Source organism: Alligator mississippiensis, chromosome 1, assembly GCF_030867095.1.
Source record: "Alligator mississippiensis isolate rAllMis1 chromosome 1, rAllMis1, whole genome shotgun sequence".
NCBI classification, from domain to species: domain Eukaryota; kingdom Metazoa; phylum Chordata; order Crocodylia; family Alligatoridae; genus Alligator; species Alligator mississippiensis.
In genome coordinates this window covers 115,706,460-115,730,338 of record NC_081824.1, presented here as the reverse complement: position 1 = coordinate 115,730,338, position 23,879 = coordinate 115,706,460, and the positions used below count along the sequence as shown (strand labels likewise).

General features: G+C 40.2%; 1 long non-coding RNA gene across 2 annotated transcripts in view; it reads right to left on the bottom strand.

Moving 5' to 3' along the window:
* Nucleotides 1-230: 230 nt before the first annotated feature.
* LOC106739819 (uncharacterized) overlaps nucleotides 231-23,879 on the bottom strand; it is a 137,168-nt gene continuing 113,519 nt past the window's right edge. For both annotated transcript variants that reach the window (XR_009454994.1, XR_009454995.1), the window contains exons 4-5: nucleotides 7,800-8,062; nucleotides 231-6,896 (exon numbers count right to left, since the gene is read on the bottom strand). This is a non-coding gene — a long non-coding RNA (uncharacterized LOC106739819). The remainder of the gene's footprint in view (nucleotides 6,897-7,799; nucleotides 8,063-23,879) is intronic.

Here is a 23,879-nt window from a genome sequence, read left to right as displayed (position 1 = left end):
ATTGTGCCAGAGTTTGTTAGGTAAACATGATTGACAGACATGCATCTTTATCCTTTGCATGGCTGGAGGTCAGCACTGGTGGAAGGTAATGCTTTTTTAATTAGCTGTTAGGAGATTGAATTTCCTTTTGTGTGGAGTGCATGTTGCCTGCCTGCAAGTCAGGCTATGTCTTCTGCATTCACCGCTCTGTATAACATAGACAAATGTCGAAGAGTCATAAAAGATTCATATTGAAGATGTTTATAAAAAGTCTTGTTATCTGGCTAAAAAACAAATCTTTCGCTAGTGACTGAGAGACACTATAGACAAGAAATACAATGGTTTTAAAAGAAGACAATAGTTATGGAATCCAATTAAAAGGAAACGCTTTATACTTTACAGTATAGCATTAACAGCAAAAAATAAACAACGGGTATAATTTTAGGGTGTAGTCTTAAGAGATGTCTGAGGCACTGGCTTTACTAGTTAAAATCAACACAATCACCTCCCTCCCCCCAGAATATCTTGGTTTGGCTCTGAGATACTATCAACACATCAGACGTTGTCTCTGACTAAAATAATTTTAGGATTCCATAACATACACTTGACTCTACATCTTTAATTATCCAGAATGTCCATTATATAAATAGTTCATGGCATATGTTTTAAAAATTGCCAACAAAGTTAGGGATATTTGTCTGAGAACATGTTAGAAACTCTAAAAGAAACAACATCATCTGCATAGAGGGCTTGTTTCTGATACAGTTATACCAGATTTGCAGGGAAGTAGAATTAGAGCAACATTTGAACCACTGATTATGTATGTGTGTGTATAAAAACTGATACTCCACTTCTTTAAACCTTACATTGTTATTTATAGCAATGTAGAGTGTAGGCTGTATAATGTAGTACTGAACAGAAAACTTTACGATGCTTAAAGGAACAGAGCAGGGTGGACTGATTCCAAACAAATATTGGCTGCCACTGAAATGTTTAGCAAACTGCTGATCTGAGGATCTAAACCTGGACCACAAATGGCAGGTGGTGCCAGAATGCAGACCCTCCCCAAAAATCATCTTGTGCAGGAAGTCTATATCTTCCATCCAAATATATATGGGTACATTTTCAGAAGGACTGTGTATTTTGTTTTGTGGATGCAAGCTTCAGCTGCAAAATTTAATTGTAATTAAATTCTTGCTCTTTCAGTTACCAGAATGAAAGTGAATATCAGGCAGAGAGGAATCAGAACTCATGGTAGAAGTGATATCTTTTATTAGACCAACTAGATTTTTGGAAAAAAAAAATCTTTAATTGCAAGCTTTCAGGCACAAGTACCCTTCCTTAGGCATAGGTGAAAAGATTATAAACGTTCCCCCAGGTAGAAATGAAAGTTCATATGTCATATCAGGCAGAGAGAATCATAAAAAAATTCAAATGATCTCTGCAATTCATTTTTCAGGTCTAAAGGGAGGACATAATTTTGGAGAGTCCAATATGTGTGCCCCCAAAAAGGAGACTGGTACTCAATATGGCTGATGCTATACTTCACACTCGGACGTCTACACATGCCCCCTGGCACCATTGTTACTGCACTGTCATTTAGTACCTCCTTTAAAAGGAAGTCCAAAATGATAGTGAAAAAACAGCCATTACTGTGCCATGCTGGCAGTGCATGGTTATTTTTAGCTGCTATGTCACTGTAGCAACGTACTATAGTGAGGGAGCACATGGCTATGGCATCATGGTTTGTTCCTACCAATGCTATGTCATCATAGAGCATTGTTATGGCGATGTAGCATCTCATGAGACGCGCCTACCGTGTGCATGTTGCTATGTGGGAATATACTGGGGTTTTTTTCTTTTTTGTTTTTATGGCTTTGGTTTGTTTTAAATCAGGTACCACAGATATTTCAGTTGAACAATGAAAATGGTACTTGGGTAAGTAAACTTTTTTGTTTCTATGGTATTTGCTAAAATTAATGCCCCAGGTAAAAAGAGGAACAGATTTATGTTAAAGTTTCCTTTCCTTCTCCACACGCAGATTAGCTTGTCCATAAGTGAAAAAAAAAAGACTGAAAACTCCCTAGCCCACAACTGATTTTGCGCGGTCTTAGCTAACAAGATCAGCATACAGAAAATTAAGCTAACATAAGAGTATCCAACAGAGTCAAGTGAAGCTGAAAATAGCTTAGTTCAAATCAAACCAACCAGCTTCTCAGAGGAGTACACTTGAGTCTACAGCCATGCACAGGGATTCATTTTTAGTGAAAAGAATTTTGGTGAAGTTGGAGTGTATGTGGCTCCAGGCCCCTGGCTGGACAGCTACCCACGTGAACTCTCCAGCCAGGGGGCACTAGCAGGCTGTTCCTTGGGTAACCGCTGCCCATAAGAGAGCTCACTGATCGACAGCCTGCCCTCTCGCTTGGAAGAGAAGCAGGCAGGTTGTCAACAGGCAGTCCGGCAACTGGAGATGTGGGGAAGAGGGGCCAGGGAGACCCTCCCTAACCCCAATATCCAGCCTATTGGCTTCAGCTATAACATGTGCATGTGTGAGAGAGAGAGAGAGAGAGAGAAAAGTGATCATTGTGTATTATCTTTTATCTTTGGTGTATGCAGATTACATTGCTTTCAAAAGGAAAATTAGTCACTCATGAAGCAGCAAGGAACCAATTGACACAACTCTTGCATAACCAGATATTTGTAGGTTTTAACAGCACCTTTTAGACCTTGGAGCATCTTTTGTGTTCATAAACCCTGTGAAATCTGGAGGGTTTAGAACAGTAAGGGGCAATCTTTTGGGTTGGCGTGCCCCAAATTAGCCTCAGACCCTCCCAGAGTGCCATTCTCATCCCCTTCCCTTTCCTGATTGGCTTCCTGTCCTATCTGCTTCTCTTGTTTTCTACTCCATGTCCTATGTGCTCCTGTACTGCCTGCTTTCTGGTCTGCCACCTGCCACATACACAGGCTGCCTGCGTCACTTGTGCCATGCATGCTGCAGGTTAGCCATCCCTGGTTTAGAAAATTCACAGCATTGATTGCTCTGCTGTTTGCATGTTTGTTTTTACCCAACAGTGCTGCTTCTATATAGCAGGATGTCAAGTATGTTGTATTGTCATGCCTTGATTTCCAGACCATCCATGATCATCCATGTAATGTGTTTGCATTATTACTGAATGTGGTTTTTGCATCTGAAATATAAAATAAACATTTTCTCTCACAGTGAGCATCGATTCTGAGATTTCAGGCAGCATGCCAGTCTTGGGGAAAGAGTTTTGCTGGTTTTCTTACACTTGTGCTCAGGGCTGTGATTTTAGGTCAGGGAGGGAAGGGGGAGAGAAAAAAAGGAAAGTTATCTTTAGCTTTCCATCACATTTAATTGGCCTGTGGAAAAAGCAGAGGTTTCGTTTAAGATTTATAAACAAATACACCATTATGTTTCTCATTAGTTGGAAGAATACCTGTATAAGTGGTAGCTGTCAGATACAATAAGCACCCCCTCCTTTTTTGCTTATATAATAATCCCAGCTTTCAAAAGACTAATCACTACACGCTGATCTACAAAGCATCTTATTTCCTCATCAAATTTCCTTGCTGGGCTTAGCCATGCTTGTCAACTTCCCAGGTCCCTTTTTCAATAACTGGTTTATTCTTAGCATCTTGCCAAGAAGCATTCCTAGGAGTAAACCACGGAAGAATGAAGTTCTAATTTCTTTATCTCACTCAAGGAGAGGTTTCTGCTCATGCTCATGGGAAAGGTCACAGGCAATTTTGGCTGCTAGTTCGCTTTAGAAGAGCAGGCATGTACAGCACATTGGGGTCCTTTGTCTGAGAATTCAGATGACCACCAAAGATGACAAGAAAGAGAAAGAGAGAGAAAGAGAGGAAGAGAGGAAGGAAGGAGTGAGCAGGCAAGCTAATGTGCAGTATAAGTAAGCAGGTTATTTTAATCCTAGAGTAAGTAGCCTTTGTTCAGTTTTAGCTTGGAGTCACATTTAAAAGATTCTTATTTTCTAAGCTTGTTTCCCTCAAAATCCATGGGGTTAAAACTAAAGATGCCTGCAGACAATGTTATTTTTTAAACTGCTTTCAATGCCTTTTCGATCAGGCCTTGTTTTAAAAAAAATAAAAATAAAAATGAGAGCTTAGTTCTTATAAAAAGCCCCAATTTTATAACAAGTCTTCTCCTTTTCCTTATTCACATGCAACCAAACTTTTATGTTGGGCACTAATTGCAGCATTTGCTTACAGGGTCAACATAGAGCTCAAAGATGAAAACTGATCTACTTTCTGACCTCTAGATGGGGTCTCTGTGGTGTAACTCTGCTGAGATCCTGAAAGGAGAACCAGGGCAAACCCCATACAATCCTCAGTCTGAACTCCACACTGCATAGAAATTAGGCACTAGGAAGACATACTGACAAACAATGGTAATGAATCCATTCTAAAGACTACAGTTTCCAGTGCAGCCATTAAAGCACCATTCACTAGCACCACTTTCTTTATACATTTAAAAAGAAATACACTGGGTGGAAAAAATACATCGCTAAAGTTTTAGAGTGAAATTAAGTATTTCTTTTACATTCTCAGGAAAAACTAAATAAATTATTTGGGATAGAACCCTTCATTTGATTACATCCCTCTATTGTGAAGGGATATGAAGATAAAAAGGTTTTGGAACTCCACAGTGGCCATGTCTACATGAGACGCTGATTACACAGATGTTAATGCACATTCATTTAGTACTTGTATAAACAGTAGTGTCACCAAACAGCTTTTTCGTGATGCTGACTGTGCAGTAGCCTGAGACTACCATGCAGTAGCATTGCATCACGTGGCAGGAAGCATGACATGATACGACTACATGGTAGCCTCAGGCTACTGTGCAGTCAGTGTCACAAAAAAGCCATTTGGCAATGCTACTGCGTAGTAACTCTGGTCAGCGTCTCATATAGACACGGCCAGTATTCCCTATTCTGGGCTAGTCCTTTATATTCATATTTATGTCCATATCCTTTATATTCATATTTGTCCATGAAAATAATGCTGAAAGTGAAGTGGACATGTGACATACAGCCTTACACCAATATTAGCCAGTCCATTCCTGCGTAAAGTTGCCCTTCGTAAAGTGAGGAGTAACTGTACAATGGGTAACTGAGAACAGTGCATTGGTCACATGTCTGCTCCCATAGTTGATTTCATCCCCAGAATCTGCTCAATAAAAAACAGATACCCAGGTACCTAGTGGCCAGACACTGTAATTTTGCCTACGATAAACAGCCAGCTTGTAAGGGCTGTGTTCACTATGCAGTAAAATCTGGGGTATATCATGGGGTAAATCATGTTGTATGGCCACTGTCTTAGAAAGGATAAAAACACATGTTGGATTTCTCCCAGGAGAAAGCCTTCTGTCTTGGGATTCTACAGACGTACAAGCTCATTGTCCCACTTTAGATACCTGTGAGGTATACGAGATAAAATGAGCTAACACTTTTTCTTGGGACAATCATGGCTCATTTAAGTCAAACTGCCTTTCATTTTGGGGACAAGCTTCCTGTGTAAAGGACCATGCTGCTCTTTTTCTTCCCAAGCTTTGACTGGGATCAACCAGAACTGCCTGAAATGCAAGGTTTGCTTTTAGCCAAAGACACCCATCTGATTAAAAACTCCAAGTGACGGAGGGTAAACGCGTGGCTCTGCTGAAGTCAACAACAAAACAAATTTCAATAGAACCAGAATTTTACCCAGATAATTCATTCCCTCCTTCGTGTAAGCTGATCCCATTACCCTCATTGTTAAAACCATGGAATTTATTTCCAGTTGGACTTTACTGTCTGTACCTTTCAGTCCCTAGATTGTTATTGGCTTTACTTTCAAGATTAAAGAGCCCCCTACTCCCCAAGTCTTCCTCCACAAATACTTCAAAAGGTTCTAATTCTAGGTTAAATACAGAATCCAGGCTTTGCAAATGAATTTTGAATGTGGCCAACGAGTTCTTCCATCCTTACATAAAACCCTTGGCATGAAACCCTGACATTCAGATGCTAGCAAGGTCACAGGAAAAGTAAAGTGATGTTTTAAATTGTTTTTTTTTTTTTAACCACCTTTAAACTCTTTCACTGACCTTTCCCCAAATCCCTACACTAGCATCATACAAGGAAGTTCTATGCTATATTAAAAGCTGAGTGGCTAGCTGCATGCACCTATAACAAAATTTGCTACTTTCCATAGGCCGAGACTCATTGAAAGCACCAGATCCCTTTCTATTGTATCCTATGGGCCTTTGGATTAATACTTATTACTTACCTATTTTATTGAGCACAAACGAAGAATATAGTCACTATCAGTTATCCGAGTAGTAAGTAAAGGTGTTGGGCTGGCACACTTTTAATGGCTCCCTTCATAAAAAACAAGCCAGATGTATAAAAAAATCACCATGTCTGCTTTTTTACTAGGATGGGCCTAATGATATAGAAAGCCAGGAGGTGGAATAAATTTGTTCACAGAGCATGCATGAATGTGTGCATGGTATCTCACATTTATTCTGGCTGTTGATTTATTCAAAAGGTAAAAAATGGTGCATACAGGTTGCTTTCCCCAGGGTGAGATCAGGAAAAAGAACAGTGGGGAGACAGAACATCTACTGCACAGCCAAAGAGCATTCTCACTGTTCTCTCTTGTTCTTATCTCCTTCTCAGGTTACTGTATTTTCTGTCCCACTCATGCCATCGCAGGAGTGCTGAAGAGTGGTGAGATAATACTTGGCTCAAATCCAGGCAATCATTTTTGAGTAATTAGTTTAGATACTGCACACCCAACCTGTACTTTTTTCAGGTAGGTATCAAGTGTGTCCGGTTACCTGATTACCTGTCTGTATTTGGATGGCTGTTCTGCAGGGTTCAGTAAAAGCTCGTCTCCAGCTGTGGACAGAGAACATAATTGAACATGTAGGTTTCTTCTGGCAAATCTGTTTTTGCTACAACTCTGTTGTTTCCCTCTGCCAGCTCTGCTATAGGTGGGATGTTTGTTATTTTTCCACTCCCTTACATGATCAACCATGACTTGAACAATTCCAGTCCAGGAGCAAAATATGCGATACACTCATCTCAAAAGCTAACAATAATTCTAAGGCTACAAATGTTTTCTTTAGTCATTTGTTTATTTGCAAAAAAGCAAAACAAAACCAAAAAAGCCCAGGTACAGAAAGGGATAAACTGAAAAGCACAAATGATCTAATGCATTTTTCAGATGGCCAATTAGGTTTTCAAAGGCACAAATGGTAATTAGGCACCTAATTCCCTTTGATATTTGTGCTTTGGAAAAATCTCCCTCTCTCGAGATCCTTGAATAGCAAGCACTGTGCAAGTACAAAGCATAATTATTACTACAATATGCTATTCACAAGCAAGGGCCTTAACATGATCAGGTTTTCTTTGCACTGATATGCCCTTTCCCAGCACTTCCTGTCTTGATTTTACCACTGCCCTGGTATCACTCTTTCCCACTCACCCATCTGGCCCATTGCCACTATGAAATTAATTCCTCAGTCAACAGCACAGGCATCACCTTACTCACTCTTCCCCACCCGTATGCCTCATCCTTGACCTGGAGAAACCACTTCTAACAGGTGGAAGGAGTGTGTAGTCATGTTGATTCTCTCCTTGGTTTTTCTGCTTAGACAAGGCTACTGCTAGGTGCCAATTATAAAGGTAGCTTTTGTGATAAGTATATGTATTCACGAGGAATTGGGCTGAAGTCACTCACTGTTTCACAAAGACCACAGAACAGCTGCTAGATGCTTGAGACTTTTAGTCAGTACTAACCTGGATTGGATTCAGATGGGCAACCTCAAGGTGAGTGGCTTCAGTATCCCATTACCAATTCCCTTGAGCCACCCAGTCTCTTGTAGTGAATGATCCAACTTCGGGGAGATACTTTAGGTCTAGGTTTGTTTGTTTTCACATTTAGAGGCTGGTCCAGAAAGGCCTGTTAGTGCCAGATGCCCACTGACATTCAGTTGAATGTAAATAAACATTCTCAGACAAATTCAATGCAGGCAGTAATGTTGGATTTGCAGTTTGTATTGCTGGAAATGACAGAAAATACCAGTTACTCATTTTCATTTCACCTAACTGATTAGCATTGCAATCAGTGCACAGAAGGATTTGAAAAACATCAGCTACTCAGAAGCATAGAGCAGCCCTAACCCCAAATTTCAAACAACAATTTGAGACAACAATTGAAATGGAATTACATACAAAAAATCATTTCAAGGCAAAAACAATCTAATATGTTTGCAATTATAACATGATTCATATTTGGGATATAAGGTATAAGTCACTCAGCAGAAAAGTAAACTGTGCTAATGCCATACCAATCAATAGGAATGTTAAGGATTTCAACACTACTTGATTTCTCCTGAATAAGGCTAGATTTCAAACTGGCATAAATTGGTGTAGTTCCCTTTGAAGTCAATGGAACAATGGTGATTAACAACAGCTGAAGCTCTTGCCCAGCCTTGATTCATCACTTTTCTTAATTGAATTTTAACTTCATGAAACCTAAATATTTGAATGTTCAAAAGACAAGAATTAAATCCCCAAAATCACGAGATTATTTTTAAACTAATGAGAATTCTTTAAAAAAAAAAATTGTTTTTTCAATTCACCCTTTTTTTTCTTTATAGCCCTTAGGAGGCTCTTAAACCACATTTACAATCTTTTCTCAATAAGCAAAGTCTAGAAATTTACCTTATCCCCTGCCCAAAGTAATCTGAGATTTTCATGTAATCACTGGACTCCCTGAGTAAGGATTTAGGAGAAAAGAAAAAAACCAAGAAGCATCATGAGACTGAGGATAACATTGAGTCAGTTAACTCTGAACTCTGTCTCAAGGTCCAGAGATCTTTGTCAGCTGTCTTGACATTCATTTATAAGAGATCATAAGGCTTAATACTAGTCTGACATGCCTTCTGCAAACTCATTGGTGAGCTGCAAATCCAGGCAGAATCAGCCTTTTTTGCATTAAGAAAACTGAAAAAATGTAATTTTCAACAGGGAACAAAGCGAACACCTACAACCCCTATAGCCTGGCACAATGTGTCAGGGCAAAATATTCCTGTCCTCCTTGGATTAGGAATTTTCTAACTTCATCTTTTGATTGACACGATTCGGCTGGACAAGGAGATAGCCAACTCAGTCTAATGTCAGGAAGCTGAAACTTTCACAGGACATGGAGCCAGAAACCAATTTGAAGGAAATGAAAGAGGAGAGTGTGCTTTCTTAGTACTCATTTAATCTTTTTCTTCAGGTTCTCGGTTGTGCTGGCTGTCAGTGTAATCAGAGCAAAGTGGAGAGGAAGAGAGAAGAAAAAGGAAGGGAAAGAAGGAGAAGAAAGGAGGGGATTCCAGACAGACAGCAGAACCTAAGAAGAAAGCATAACTTGATCGGTGGAATATCAAGATCATTAAAAGGAAGAGAAGGTTATTAACACCGTGGAATTAAGAGTTTAAAAGGGATCGGGTACATTATAATGAGCCACGAAGTCAAATGACTCCCTCAGCACTCCCAGGCAGTTGGCTTTAAACTTTGAATGGAACAGGAATCTAGATCCACCCCTGATGCCACCACCAAGTTGTATTGGAAGCAAAACAGAAATGAGTTTTGATCGAAGTGGTCACCTGCAGAATAGTAAAAAGATAAAAGCTTCTTAGTTGGTAAAGGGTGTTGCTGTACCTGAAGTGCTGTACCTAAAGTGAAAGAATGAAACTTTAGGAGAAGATTGCACAACTTAATGGAAAAAAACCTATGTTTAAATGCACTGAGAAAATATATCACTTTGTCATCTAACCAGGTAGACAAAATAGTGCAGCCAGCTACATTGACAAATAGTTAGAAAACAAAGCCAGGATTTGCAGCCTGAACAAATGGAGTTATCAGTGGACTATCCAAACCTGACCAGTGACATTATGAATAGCAGGAATAGAACTATCTTCTTTCTTCTTCTTTATGGAGCATTAGCAATTGGCCTAGACTATGGAAAAGAAATAGTTCTTGCCAAAGAAGATAAAATGACAAACAATAGTTATTAATTCAGTCACCTAAGGCCTGTTAAAATCAATGGGAATTTTTCCACAACCTTAATGGTCTCTGGAGCATGTCCCTAATGATCACTCAAGAAATTGCAAAGTGTACATCTTAATCATACAGCTGCTCCATCCAAAAGAATTAGAATTTGTAACAAGTTTATCCACATATAAAATGGCTGACTACATGTACAATTTTGCCATCCTGCTACAAGAAAACAAAAAGGGATGTAAAAACAATCAGATAGTCAGTATAACAAACCATTCATTTCAACACCCTGTAAAGATATTTCTCAACCATCTAAGACGAGTATTGAAGAGGCTCTGTCATAATAAGCTAGCTGTAAAAAAAAATCACTTGAGAAAAAATGATTTCACATCCTGAAAAATGCAAAACAAATAGCTGGCTACTGAGAAAAAGAACAATGCATTATTTTAATCTCTCTACTGCCTCTAATAAAAATTAGTACTAGATACAAGTATCCATCAGATTGAATGTAGATAGTGTGTAAAACCAAACTGAAGCTGATCAGCAAGTTAAACAAATTGTTTGGGGCAGACAAGGTTCTTTGGGTAAAAGTGATATATTTTATTAGACCAACTAAATAGTTGGAAAATGTGTTCTTTGCAAAAAGTTTGGGGCACAAATACCCTTCCTCAGGCATAGGAAGAGTCTGCTGTTGTGTTTCTCCTGGATGGAATAGAAGCCAATATGCAAAATACAGGTCTGTGAAAATGCAAATGCCTGGCAGGGAGGATCAGAGACAATGGGAGACAATAGGTGTGAGGAAGGGAGGAATGTTGATCTGGTGATAGAATGTTGCTGGTAAAATGTTGAGATGTTACTTGGGGTTACAAAAAGACTACCAAAGATTTTTTACAACATCCATTCAACATAAAAAGAAGAAATGGAACCAGTTACTACAGGAATGACTTTCCCAGCCACAAAACAACCATCAGAGAAACAATACCAATGCCTGACAACATTCCAACCTCATACTGGATGAAACTAAAAGATCCAACCAAACCTCAAATAATATCAATCTCTCCATGCACACACTTACCAAAGCTGAAAAATCTGTCCTTTCTAAAGGCCCTCATTTTTGTCTAGAAAATACCTTAATAATATACTACAATGTGGAGAACTAGAAGAATTTTTCCAATGTCTCCATCTCAAGGAATATTTCCACAACCAAAATTAATCAACTTCCAATAAGACTTTATCTTTTGACACATTGGCGACATGTAGGGGATGCACGCAGGTGCATGTGCACCCCTTGAGATCAGCTGTGTACCCCCTGGAAATGCCAGATTTGAAACCAGAAGTGCACTTCCAGTTTCGCCACTGGCTCAGCAATTGGCCACTAGGGGGATCTTTCCTCCCCCATCGGCAATCTGGTGCCCTCCCAGATTTGGGAGGCACCTGTCACCCAAGTTTTGACAACATTGAGGAAAAAATAAACCCACAAAAAAAATTTAAAAAATCAGATTGGACAACTCACGGTGGACCAAATTCAAACCTTAACCACTATGTTGACTGCTTCACATTTACCCAAAGAAGCTTGTCTGTCTATGTCCTTAGACTAACACAGCTACAAGCAACACCCCCGACAAATGGTTTTGTGTGTTTGTTTCCCTCGGTTGTACTTTACTTGTGTTCAAGACTCCGACTCTAGCTTAATAATTGAAGTTGCAAAGCACAAACTAAAATTCATTCACATCATAGAAACACAGGATAAAAGTTTGGTCATATTGAAGTTAATGGAACTTTTGCCATTGACTCCAACAAGAATTTCAACTATACAGATGTATAATCTCATCTGAATTTTTGCATGTATGCCAGAGAATTTCACTGAACAATTTCTGTACCAAGTCTGTCAAGAGTTCACCCTTTGACACATTTTTCTTTAAAAAAAAAATCAAGCTTCATGGTTTCAGGTTTCATAACATGAGAACTGTTTTAATTTTTGTTTCATGCACCATCAGTAATTGGCAAAATGGCATAAACATTTATTACCAAGTTGGAAAAAACTGCAGAACCCTATAGTTTAAACTACCATATTTACTCAAATCTAAGATAACCCTGGATTTAAGACGACCCTCCAAAAATTAGATTCTATATGGAAAATTTATAATTTTACAATAATTTTCCAGGTATTGAATCCAATTATTGGAGGGTTGTTTTAAATTCATTCCTCTGAACTGCTACAGCAGGGAAAGTAATGGCTGGATGGAGGGAAGGAGGTCAGGTGGTTGGGGGGGTCAGGCAGCCCTCTTGTCTTTTGTCTTCTCACTTCTTCTCCCTGTAGCCTCCCTGCCCTCCTGTCACCTGCCCCACATCCACAGCTCCCCACAGACCCCCCACAGACTCTGCCCCTTCTCCCCACTCCTGACAATCTCTCTGCTTTTTCCCTCTGCTTCTTACAATTTCTGGCCCTCACCCCCGCCCCCCTCACTTCCCACAGTCTCTGTCCCTTCCCCTCCCCCCACACCTTCCCAAAGTCTATGCCTCCCCCTGCTGCCGCTTCCCCCCTCACCTTCCTTACTGTCAGGTGCTGCTCAGAAGTATAGCACATTAAAGTGTAGCCCTTTCTGGGCCATGCTGCTGCAATGGCACTGCAGATTGGCCAGGCAGGGCACAGAGTTTCTTTGTGCTCCATGCCTGGGGGGGAATCTATAACCTGTGCCTGACAATAAAGGGGAGGAAGGGGGCAGGGGAGGCAGAAGCTGCAGAGTACAAGCAGAACAGGGCAGGAGGCTGCTGTAGGTCTGACTCTGGCTCTGACCCAGGCTGAGGGCCAGAGTCAGAGCCACAGCAGTTATCTGCCCCTTCCTCTGCTTTGTATACAAATCTAAGACAAGGGACTTTTTTTCCCATGCTGATGGAGGGGACACCTCACCTTAGATTTGAGTAAGTGTGGCAGCCATTGGGTTTATATGAGAAAATTCTCTTGTGACATTGCTTTAAAATACTTAATAAGATTTTCTTAGGAAAAAAATGACATTGCAGTAGGACTGGGGTTTCCAAAGGACTCCAAGGGAGTTAGATCCCCAGCTTCAGATACTTGTAGACTCCCTTGAAAACTGCAGCTCAAATATATCAAAAATTTTTGTTCTTCTTCCTTTCATAATATTTCTGTAAGGAGAAGGAACGATTGGAATATCAATCTTTTTTTGATGATCTTCTTTCATTTTCCCATAGTTTATGGAAAATATTTAAAATATGCAGAAGACACTAAAACAGTTTATTAGAGATGTTGAGCTTTGCTAACTGGGGTTGCTACCAGGGAATTCCTTTTGTTTTGGCTGATGTTCTAGTTTTTTGAAGACTTCAATGAGAGTGGAGCACAACTTCAGTGTATTAACTTGCAAAAAAACCCAACAACAACCTGTCAAGGACTAGAGTATAGACAGTCTGGCCTAGTAGTTAGTCATCTGTAATATGGGAGAAGTCCAGGCCAAGTTCCAGGAATCAGGAATGAAAGAAAGAGTCAGGACTGAAATCAGGAGACAAAACTCAAAGCTAGAGATCTTATAAGAGAATGCCAGTACCACAAGGCAGTCAGGAACAAGCATCTCAGTCTTTGCCCAGACAAGGATACTGCAAGTTGGGTCTGGCATTTAAGGGCTGGCGTGAGTGGGGCCTGTTGCCTGTGGCTTCAGGCAATGGGCTGCCCTGACTGCTTCACTCAGCCCACCTGTGACCAGGGACAGGGGTGGAACAGGGATGGAATAGGGGGACGAGTCCAGTGCTGTAGCTGCATCCCATTTGATTCCTGCTCAACTCAAATTTTAAAAATAACTGCCTGGAAGGAACAGCAGCATTTCTACTCAGGCAGTGCTGAGGGTCAGTTGCCTTCATGGTTCATTATAGTTTATCTAATTCCTTCTAATTTCTCTTCACTCCATTAATCATGAATGGCACGTGCCCCCAGTGGCTGTGGGGGCCTGGCTGAACCAGCAGTGGCAAGAGTGCAGCCACAGCGGTAGGAGCGCAGCAGTGGGAACGCAGCAGTGGTGAGCGGGGAGCACCTTTGCAGGGAGTGCACCGCCACATGCAGGGGGTGCATGTGCATCCATGTGCACCCCCTATGCACCACCCCTGTCACTGATACTAATAACCCTCTCTCCTTTTTAATGGTCCTGGTGTTCCATTAACCTAGCTTTCCTTTCTTCTTCAGTTTTGCTGTCTGTTAATCATTCTTGGTTCTTCTATTTCCAGCCCTGCAGATTTTTTTTAGTTCTAGCTAAAAACTTTAATTCACGTGTAGTAAATTTAACTCAAGTGAAGAAACGAGTAACAGTGAAGTTCTGGATTCACTATCAAGACACTCAAGAAGTCTAGATTTCATATTATGAATCTGAAGTGATGGATCTTTAACTATAATGACTACAGGATTAATTAAGCAAAATCTTTTTACTGTTTTTGCCTAGTGTGTTGTATTTTTAATATATAATTTAATATATAATCTAGCAAACTAGTACACATTCCAATAAAGGTGCATTTAGTTTTGCCTTGATCTTAAACCAAATCATTTGACCCCAGCAGATGCCCTGCCCCTTGGGCAGGGGGCTGGACCTGATGATCTTCCGAGGTCCCTTCCAGCTGTAATATCTATGAAATCTACGAAAAAACCTATGCCACGAATAACAAAGCGCTAGACTCCTAGCATATTATTAAATCTTCTAGTTTCTCTTCCATTGTGAGAAAATATGTTGATGTTGATGTATGACACCATTTGCAACCCCTTTTTCAAAATCCTAGATCTGGCCTTGTAGCAGGTAATGCTTGCTCAGGGGATGAATTGCTCTGATTTTCAATTGGCACTGGTTGGGTCCAGGGACCTGATCTGGCCTCCTTACAAAACCTGAATATTGTATATGCCATAAAGAAATATATGTTCTTGGCCTACGATGAAACATGGGGAAAAAAGAACTATGAACAGATACACTGATTATGCGAATTGAGCATTAGTTACTGGTATCCTCTTTTAACATTCAAATAAAGCTACAGTCCTGAGTCTGATTGTTGGCACTGGATTTATGACCCAGATACCTTGTTCCAGGTGGACCCAAACCCTCAGACTGACCAAAACCTCTCTATTCAATAATAGGCAAATTTTATTGATACACAGTGATAGCAGATAATAATAATGCAAACAATTATGTATCTACCAATCTTAGAGCTGTTACAGAGGGAATATACATCTGGATAGCATGCAGCTTCACCCTGAGATTCTTTCTTGAATATCAGATGTCAGCAGCCTGGAAGTTGAAGGCTGAGGCCCACCCCCTGCCAATTGGGGTGTGTGAGACGGGCTGGTGGTGTTCCCTCTGTCCACAGTGGCCTCAGGTTCTCTTCTTGGCCTTGGGTTTACACCTTTACTACTCCAAAATCCCTTCTTTTGTATTCTTTCTCTCCCTACCTTTCATCTCTGGGCATCATTAATTGGTTTCCCTGTGGTCATCATACTGTTCATGTTCTGTTCTGTCAGCACGTTCCTTTATTTCACAAAGCCATCACATGCACACATATCTTAATTTGGTTGTTTACCGGGCCTCCTAATTTAGTCTGTTCACCAAAGCCAGAAATCCCAACGGCTCTGCAGTTTGGCACTGTGACCTAATGCCATCTTATCTCATGTTAAAGAACAGTGCAGTACATGTCTTGAATTTCCCAGCCTGTGTGTCTGATAGCTTCAGACACAGTGGGCCTTGAAGGAAACTTTGTCACAAACAGACTTTTAGAAATCAATTAACTCTTGCCATTCCCCTGGACCATTGTTCTAATGCATATCTACTTTACTTACAAGCCAATTCCCAAAAGTAAATCTCTAAATAACATTTTCTAGCCATCACTAATCAGATGCTCCTTAGGAAAGGAACTATAAATCTGAGATACACAATGCACTTTCTGCTTCTTTCTTGCTCTTGGAAGAAGAAAAGGGAGACAGAGTGGTAATTTGCCTCTGGATTATACTGCACAAGTGAGGTAGGAAAGGACTTTGCTGCGCATGGAAACTCCACTCACTCTCTGTCCACTTCTCCACAAAGAAGTATCAGGTGCAAAATACCCACTTACTCCTTTGCAACCAGAATTGAGGTAGCTTGTCCTTGCTTCCTTTTAAGCCTCTGCATGAGATTCAGCACGAGACAGCTCACATTTAGATTAAATCTATATATTTTTATTCATGTATATACAGCACAGAGTTTTTGGTCCCCATTATGTTTTCAGCAGTTCAGAACTCATTAGTGAACCAAGAAAGAAAAGAAACAGTCATGTTTTGAATTATGTCAGTCATCACTCTAACAAAAAACATTCATACTTTTGCAACTTCCTATTCCTGCTGTACTGAGGATTTTGTCTATTGCCTTCTTTTCAAATAGGTCATTTCATTTAATCAACCCAGTATAAAAATCAGCTCCTCACATTAGGTCAGAGAAAAGTATTTAGCATGGCAAGAACTTACCAGCATTATTTATTTTTGACTTGCTGAATGAAAATTTGACAGTATGGAGAAACGGAAGAACATAGTAAATTAGAGCTGTTATGTAATACACAGTTGATAATACTGGTTATTACCATTGCCAAGCATTGCCAAAATTCTAGCAAAGCATCTAAAAAGCTTGGAACCTGTTCCTACAAACATTCCCATGAGGAACTTTACACAGCTGAGTAGTCTCACTGAGCTCAGTGGGAAAACTTACATACTAAAGCTGACTCCATGTTTCCTAGATCATAGCTGTTCTGCTATAGCCATATTGTTTATAGCAGTGTGACATGAAGAATAATGCTGAGTCTTTTCATCGCTTGTCATAGTTTTGTAAATTATTTCAAACATATGAAAGTTGTCATTATTCCAATAGTTACCATGTTTACACGTACATATACTGGATAGGTCATGGTATTTGACTCTGGACTCCTTTTTTAATTAGTTTTGCTGACCAGGGACCCACTGTTGTTGAAACAGATGTTGCAGCCCAATAATAGCTCTCAGCTGCCAAAAGCAAGATATGGAATTCAGCCCTGACCATGCAGAACAAATGACTGTAATGAGGGGCAAGTATAATCCAAACAATAGGGAAACTTGACATCATTGGAATTTATCTTATGCTTCATATTTTCATATGTGCACTTTCAGATCTATTCTACAATATATAAAATACTATAAATGAGAAAATGCTTCTCTAAAAATATATCATGTAGTAAAATTATCTTAATGATTTATTATATTACTTGGTCTTATCTGTCAGGTGTCCACACTAAGTGTTGCTATTTAACTGAGCTCCTCTTGTTTCTTTCCAATGCCCTGAAAGGTATTTAGTTGCTTAACTCCATTGATTTCAATAGGAGTTCGGCACCTGAATACCTGTGAGCATCTGGACTAAAATCTTTTCTCCTTCCCTTTTACTAATGCAGCAGCTACCCCCTGACCAACGCATCCTATGGTGACTGAAGGGAAATCTCCAGACCTAACAGCAGGAATTGCTACAGCCTAATCTAAAGAGTCAAGACTTTGCAGATGAGACTTGTAACAGTTCACGTGCACATTCTATGTGCATTGACATGGAGAAGATCTGCAATACAAACCTGTCAGTTGCTTGTATTAGCAAGACATTATGCACTTCCATATGAACATTAGTAGGCTCCTCTTCTGTAGGACTTCTAGTTTAAAGCTTAATGAAAGAATGACTTCAGTGGCCTTTGCATCAGAACCTATTTGAAGAGACTTTTGTATCATGTTGTGAACCAGGCAAGATTTGGGTTATCCTGCTAATTGGTGGGCAGTTCCATAGGTAAGTAATCTGAGCTGAGAAACATTTTTTTTTTAATTGATTCCTAGTTTTCTGATCCTGAATGATCATCATTTTTGGCTACTAACATTCACAGGGCATGTTAAAGCAAAGTTTCACGTAAAAAGGAAATTGGCATTTAGTATCAATTGGTGCAGCGTTGGCATTGACTTTGTTCTGAGGGAAACTGTCGAAGGTGTTTTTGTGAAATCAATTGAGCCATATTGAGTTACACTGCAGTTTTCCAGATGCATTATCATTATTGTTTTGAATACGACCTAACACCAATATGACATATGAAAAATGCCTTTGTGTATTCAATCCAAACTAAACCCTGATATTTTTTTTAGTCCCTGATTACAATTACAAGATCATATTTAATATGCTGTCCACAAGCAAAGGTGCAGTTTTCATTTATGCCTTTGCCATACACTGTTTATGTTTGTGGACTGTTATAAGACTACTTTCTTACTTCTGATCCATTTTATTTCTCGCCTTTCTAGTTTCTGTATATTGTTACTATATCTTTATTAGTAAACAGTTTAGTATCATAAGTGCACTTAATGACTATGCTGTACATATCTAAATAAACATTTTATCAATAATAAAATATTAAATAAACCAGTCTAATGCTGATCCCTGGACATTTCTTTGCAATTCTTTGTTTATCAAAAAGGTCATGGATTAAACAACTTTTTGCTAAAGTAGTCCCTTCAATCTACAGATAAGCATATAGATAATGGAGTTCTCTAATGATCTAAACCATAGTATTTAGTGGTAGATACACTAAATAGCATAGATATTTAATAATGGAGGAAGGAATATACTTCAAAAATAAAAATGCCTGAAGTTGTACTAGTGGACAGCAAATTTAACATCAATTAGTAGCCAAGGGCAAAATTGATATGTATTTGGACTCCTTCGTGGAGAGGTGATGTCTCACAAAACTGCAGTAGTCTTCCTAAATGGTAATAATAAGGCTGGACCTAGAATTCTTTGTTTATTTCTGACACTTTCATAGGAAGAATATTAAAAAAAAATTACAAGTATTTTCAAAAAAGTCTTGCTTATAAGGCAAGCTGAAGAACTAAAGAAGCGGTATGTGGTGGATACATCTAGGAGGAGAGTGAAAATTCTGATTGGAGAGAAGCCCAACATTTGTGAAAGAAAACTATGAAAAAAACTTTTCTTCCAGTGATCCAAATGTTGTGTTTAGACCAATCCACAGGTTTTGTTTCACATTTATAACATTATAATTATAGACAATTTAAAAAACAACAACAAAAAGACGTTCTGAAAGAAGAAGCTGAAATGTTTTACTCTGACAATGTTCAAAAGTTCTTTTTGGTTGTTAAAAGCTTTTTCCTCCATTTCTCCCCAACCCAAATGAAATTTTGGTAAAACTGACACAGTTTCACAAAGCATCTTGATTTTGATTAAATTGTTTTCCAACACAAAGCGTTTCTGTCATTTCAGCCCTAAGTACCTTAGAAGTTCAAATCCACTTTAATTCCTACATCAGTTAAGCCCTTTTAAAGTTGGCTCACTGCCCTTTGCATTTATTCATTGGATAAACAACACTGGGATAGGGGGCAGGGGCACAAGTCACTGAGAAACATTTTCATCCTGCTTCTGACACTATATATTTTCCTTGCCTGACTGCCTTGAGAAGAAGGTTCACATCCTCTCTGGGCCACAGGGGCCTAGATCCCCTGCACCCTGGGAAAGTACCCTAGCCACAAAGCTATTGGAGTAAAAGGTAAGAGGTCTCTCCTCCAGTATCTAACACCTGCTACTTTTATGCTTAACTTTTATGGTTAAACTTCTGTGACTTGCCTCATATGATGCATATACCTAGGCTAGTGTATTCTGCCCAAGCACTTATGCAGCCAGAGTGCAGCCTACTGAGCAGGCTCAGTAGAGAAGCGCAAGATGAATGCAGCTACACTGAATCCCAAATGGTGCATAAGTGCCAAATCTGCAGTTACACAGCTAAAGAGTTTAGGCATGCCACTGAGGCATATGAACAGAAAGTGAGGTTTAGCCTTTAGATGATGCTTAATCTGCCAATGAACGTGAATCCACCCTTCATCATGATAATTTACTTCCACTGCAGAATGGTTAGACAAGTTTTCTAGCCACTTTTAACCAGCCCTGCCTCACTAACTCTCAACTCTGATTTGTCCCTCATGACCACTTCCATCTCATACTTGTTAAATTTTCAAGCAACCATTTTTGTGCTTTCTTTCATGCTGTCCCTTATGCTTGGGAAGAGTCTCCCCTAAACATATGAAAAGCTACTGGGCTATTCTTTGTTCCCTCCTTAAAACTCTCTTTTCATAGATTCATAGATTCATAGATGTTAGGGTCGGAAGGGACCTCAATAGATCATCGAGTCCGACCCCTTGCATAGGCAGGAAAGAGTGCTGGCTCTAGATGATCCCAGCTAGACACTCATCTAACCTCCTCTTGAAGAACTCCAAGGTAGGGGAGAGCACCACCTCCCTTGGGAGCCCGTTCCAGACCTTGGCCACTCGAACCTTGAAGAAGTTCTTCCTAATGTTCAATCTAAATCTGCTCTCTGCTAACTTGTGTCCATTGTTTCTTGTAACCCCCGGGGGCGCCTTGGTGAATAAATACTCACCAATTCCCTTCTGTGCCCCCGTGATGAACTTATAGGCAGCCACAAGGTCACCTCTCAACCTTCTCTTGCGGAGGCTGAAAAGGTCCAGGTTCTCTAGTCTCTCCTCGTAGGGCTTGGTCTGCAGGCCCTTGACCATACGAGTGGCCCTTCTCTGGACCCTCTCCAGGTTATCCGCATCCTTCTTGAAGTGTGGCGCCCAGAATTGCACGCAGTACTCCAACTGCGGTCTGACCAGCGCCTAATGCCTAATGTGCACTTGACAATAATTAGGCTGCTGCTGTGTTGACCCCACTACCTAAGGCAGTGTTGCCTTACATTATCTCATTGTTTCCTTCTGTCTGTGTTCATCTCTTGTCTTCAATCTTATATAGTTAGTGTAAAAGTTTTTTGGGGTAGGGTCTTGTTCCCCCTGTATTTGTACAATGCGCAGCACAACACATTTCTGGTCCATCACAAAGGCCTCCTGGGTGGTATATTCATATTCACCAAGAAAAAAATCCTGCACTTCAGGATTTTGTATCTCTAAAATAGAGAATGTAGGGAATGACTTGGAATAATTGGGAAGACAGAGAGGGAAGACACAAATGAAAGCTGGCTGTGAAGCACTTATCTGATTGGTAAGTACAGATACTGTGTTAAGTTTTGGGCCCCCCACTACAGAAAGGATGTGGAGATACTGGAGAGAGTCCAGCGGAGGACAACAAAAATGGTGAGAGGGCTGGGGAATGTGATTTATGAGGAAAGACTGAGGGAACTGAACTTGCTTAGTCTAGAAAAGAGGAGACTGAGAGGAGACTTAGTAGCAGCCTTCAACTACCTGAAGGGGGGTTCAAAAGAGGATGGATCTAGACTGTTCTCAGTGGTGGCAGATGACAGAAAAAAGGAACAAGGTCTCAAGTTGCAGCAAGGGAAGTGTAGGCTAGGTATTAGAAAGAATTTTCTCACTAGGATGGTAGTAAAACACTGGAACATGTTACCTAGAGAGGTGGTAGAAGCTCCATCCTTTCAAGACCTGGCTAAACAAAACTTTGGCTGGGATGATATAGTTGAGGATGGTCCTGCTTTGAGCAAGGGGTTGGACTAGATGACTTCCTGAGGTCCCTTCCAACCCTAACTTTCTATGGGCATTTGTACACATGCTTGCCCTGCAGTGCCAGCCACTTTTAAAAGCACCTGGCACTGTGTCTCATGCAGTTGTATAACTGGCAAAATTCATGTCAGCACTGAGAAAACGGTGGCGGTGCATGTTTGAACTAAAAAACATTGGAAGTGTTTTAGTGCAAAAGCACTCCACTGACATTTTCTGCATGCTGATGTGCATTTCGCTGTTATACAACTGCATGCAACACAGCACAGTGCTCATCAGCTCGCATATGGTGCAGATTCGATTAATTGAGTCTGCTCCAACCCGCCACATCTCCACCATGTTGCGGGATGAAAAGGTATGTGTATAAATGCCCTATGAGTCTATGATTATATACCATCCAAGTGAAGCCTTCACTGGTGTTTTTATCAAGAAAAGTCAATGGGACTATTTATTGTAATAACTGCTAAACAAGAAGTTATAAGTGTTGCATAATCCAGCCCCCATTTAGCTGAATTTTATTCAAATTTTTAAAAGTGGCAATTGATTTGGGGGGTCCAACTGAGAAAGCCTCAAAAGGACTGATTTTCTGCAAGTTAGGGGTCTTGAAAGTGTTTCAAATGGTAACCAAAACCAAGGCATTCTAAATTACAAAGCCTTTTTGAAAATCTCAGTATTAAAAAATATTTCAGGACACTAAAGGTAGAAAGAATCAACACTAAATAAATGGGAATGGGCAGCTTCCCTCTTGCATTACCTTTTCCAGCCCTCCTTCAAAAAGACACAAATAGCATTGTGTGATAAGAATTAATTTACTAACTTTTTTTAGCTATAAGAAAGCATCTGGATCCTATCTGTAAAGGAGTGAATGAGGATCAAGTTTCCAGAGAAACACAAATGCTTTTTTTTAAAATACAATCAATTTGCACAATCAGATGCTTTTCTTGTGCTTCATTTAATTGGCTACTGCCAGAATGTATGAAAAGCTAGCTTCTTGTGAAGCTTTGTAGGCTGATTCCAGCACAATCACTTAGGGGAATGCACTGTTGTCTACATGGCTCAGTGATGGGTGTTTAGGTGCCTTAAATCCAATCCTTGAGCCACAGATATGTCTTCAGAAGTTGCAGGGTTTTTTGCAGGGGAGAGTGACCATAGGCTGGGATTTCTCTCCTTTTCCTTCCTCCATTCTCTCTTCTTTGGTTCTAGGGCAAAGATGTTTTACCTCAAAATTAGGCTGCCACCTGATTGAGGTTGTGGCAACACTGGAGTCAGTTAGCAGCCAGCTCCTCCTAGATCTTGATTCTGATTTCTGTTTTCTTGAGGCTTTCAGTGTGTCCTTGTAGCATTTCCTCTGGCTACCATAAGATCTCAGGTTACAACTAAGCTGGGAGTAGAGAACTTGTTTAGGAAGTCAAAAGTTGGACATCCGCTCACAATGTCTAGTTCAGCAAAGTTGGTGCAAGAGAATCACCCACTCAATGCTAGTAACATTAGCTTCAGCAAGGATGCAGGTGTTTGTGCGGTGATCTTCTCATTTGATGTAAAGGATTTTCCAGAGGCATCCTTGGTGATACCTCTCCAGGCTCTTGAGATGACAGTATTTCACCCATGTTTTACAGCTGTAGAAGAGAATGGGCTTGATGACTGCATTGTAGATCTGGATCTCAGTGTCTTTCTAGAGATTGTGATCAATAAAAACACATGGAAGCAATTTCTGAAAGAGGTGCTTTCACACCAGATCCTGTGCTGGATCTCCTCATCAACATTTGCTCTCAGAGAGAGGTAGCTACGGAGGTCAGGGAAGTTCTTGACTACCTCTAGGGTCTTTCCCTCAATGATAATTTGAGAAGGAGTGTCCCATTCATGGTCTGGAGAAGGCTGATAAAGCACTTCAGTCTTCTCGATGTTGAGAGAGAGGCCCAAAATTCAGTAGGCATCTACAAAGAGATCCAGCCTAATCCGGAGATTTTCCTCAGTGTGCACAAGGATGACACAGTCATCAGCATACTGAAGGTCAAAGATGGTTGTTTTGAATACTTTGCTTTTTGAGCAAAAATATCCCAGACTGAAAAGCCCTCCATCCACTCAGTATTCAATATAAATTCCAAAAGGGAGGTGGTTAATGAGAACCAAATAATGGACAAAAAAATGGAGAACAGAATTAGAGCAATGATAGATCCTTGCTTGACCCCAGTTGGATGGCAAATGGATCTCTCTCCAGTCTGCTACAAATCACAGTCTCAGTCATCTGCTCGTGGAGAAGCCTCAGGGCCCTCATCACAGGCTCTAACAATAAT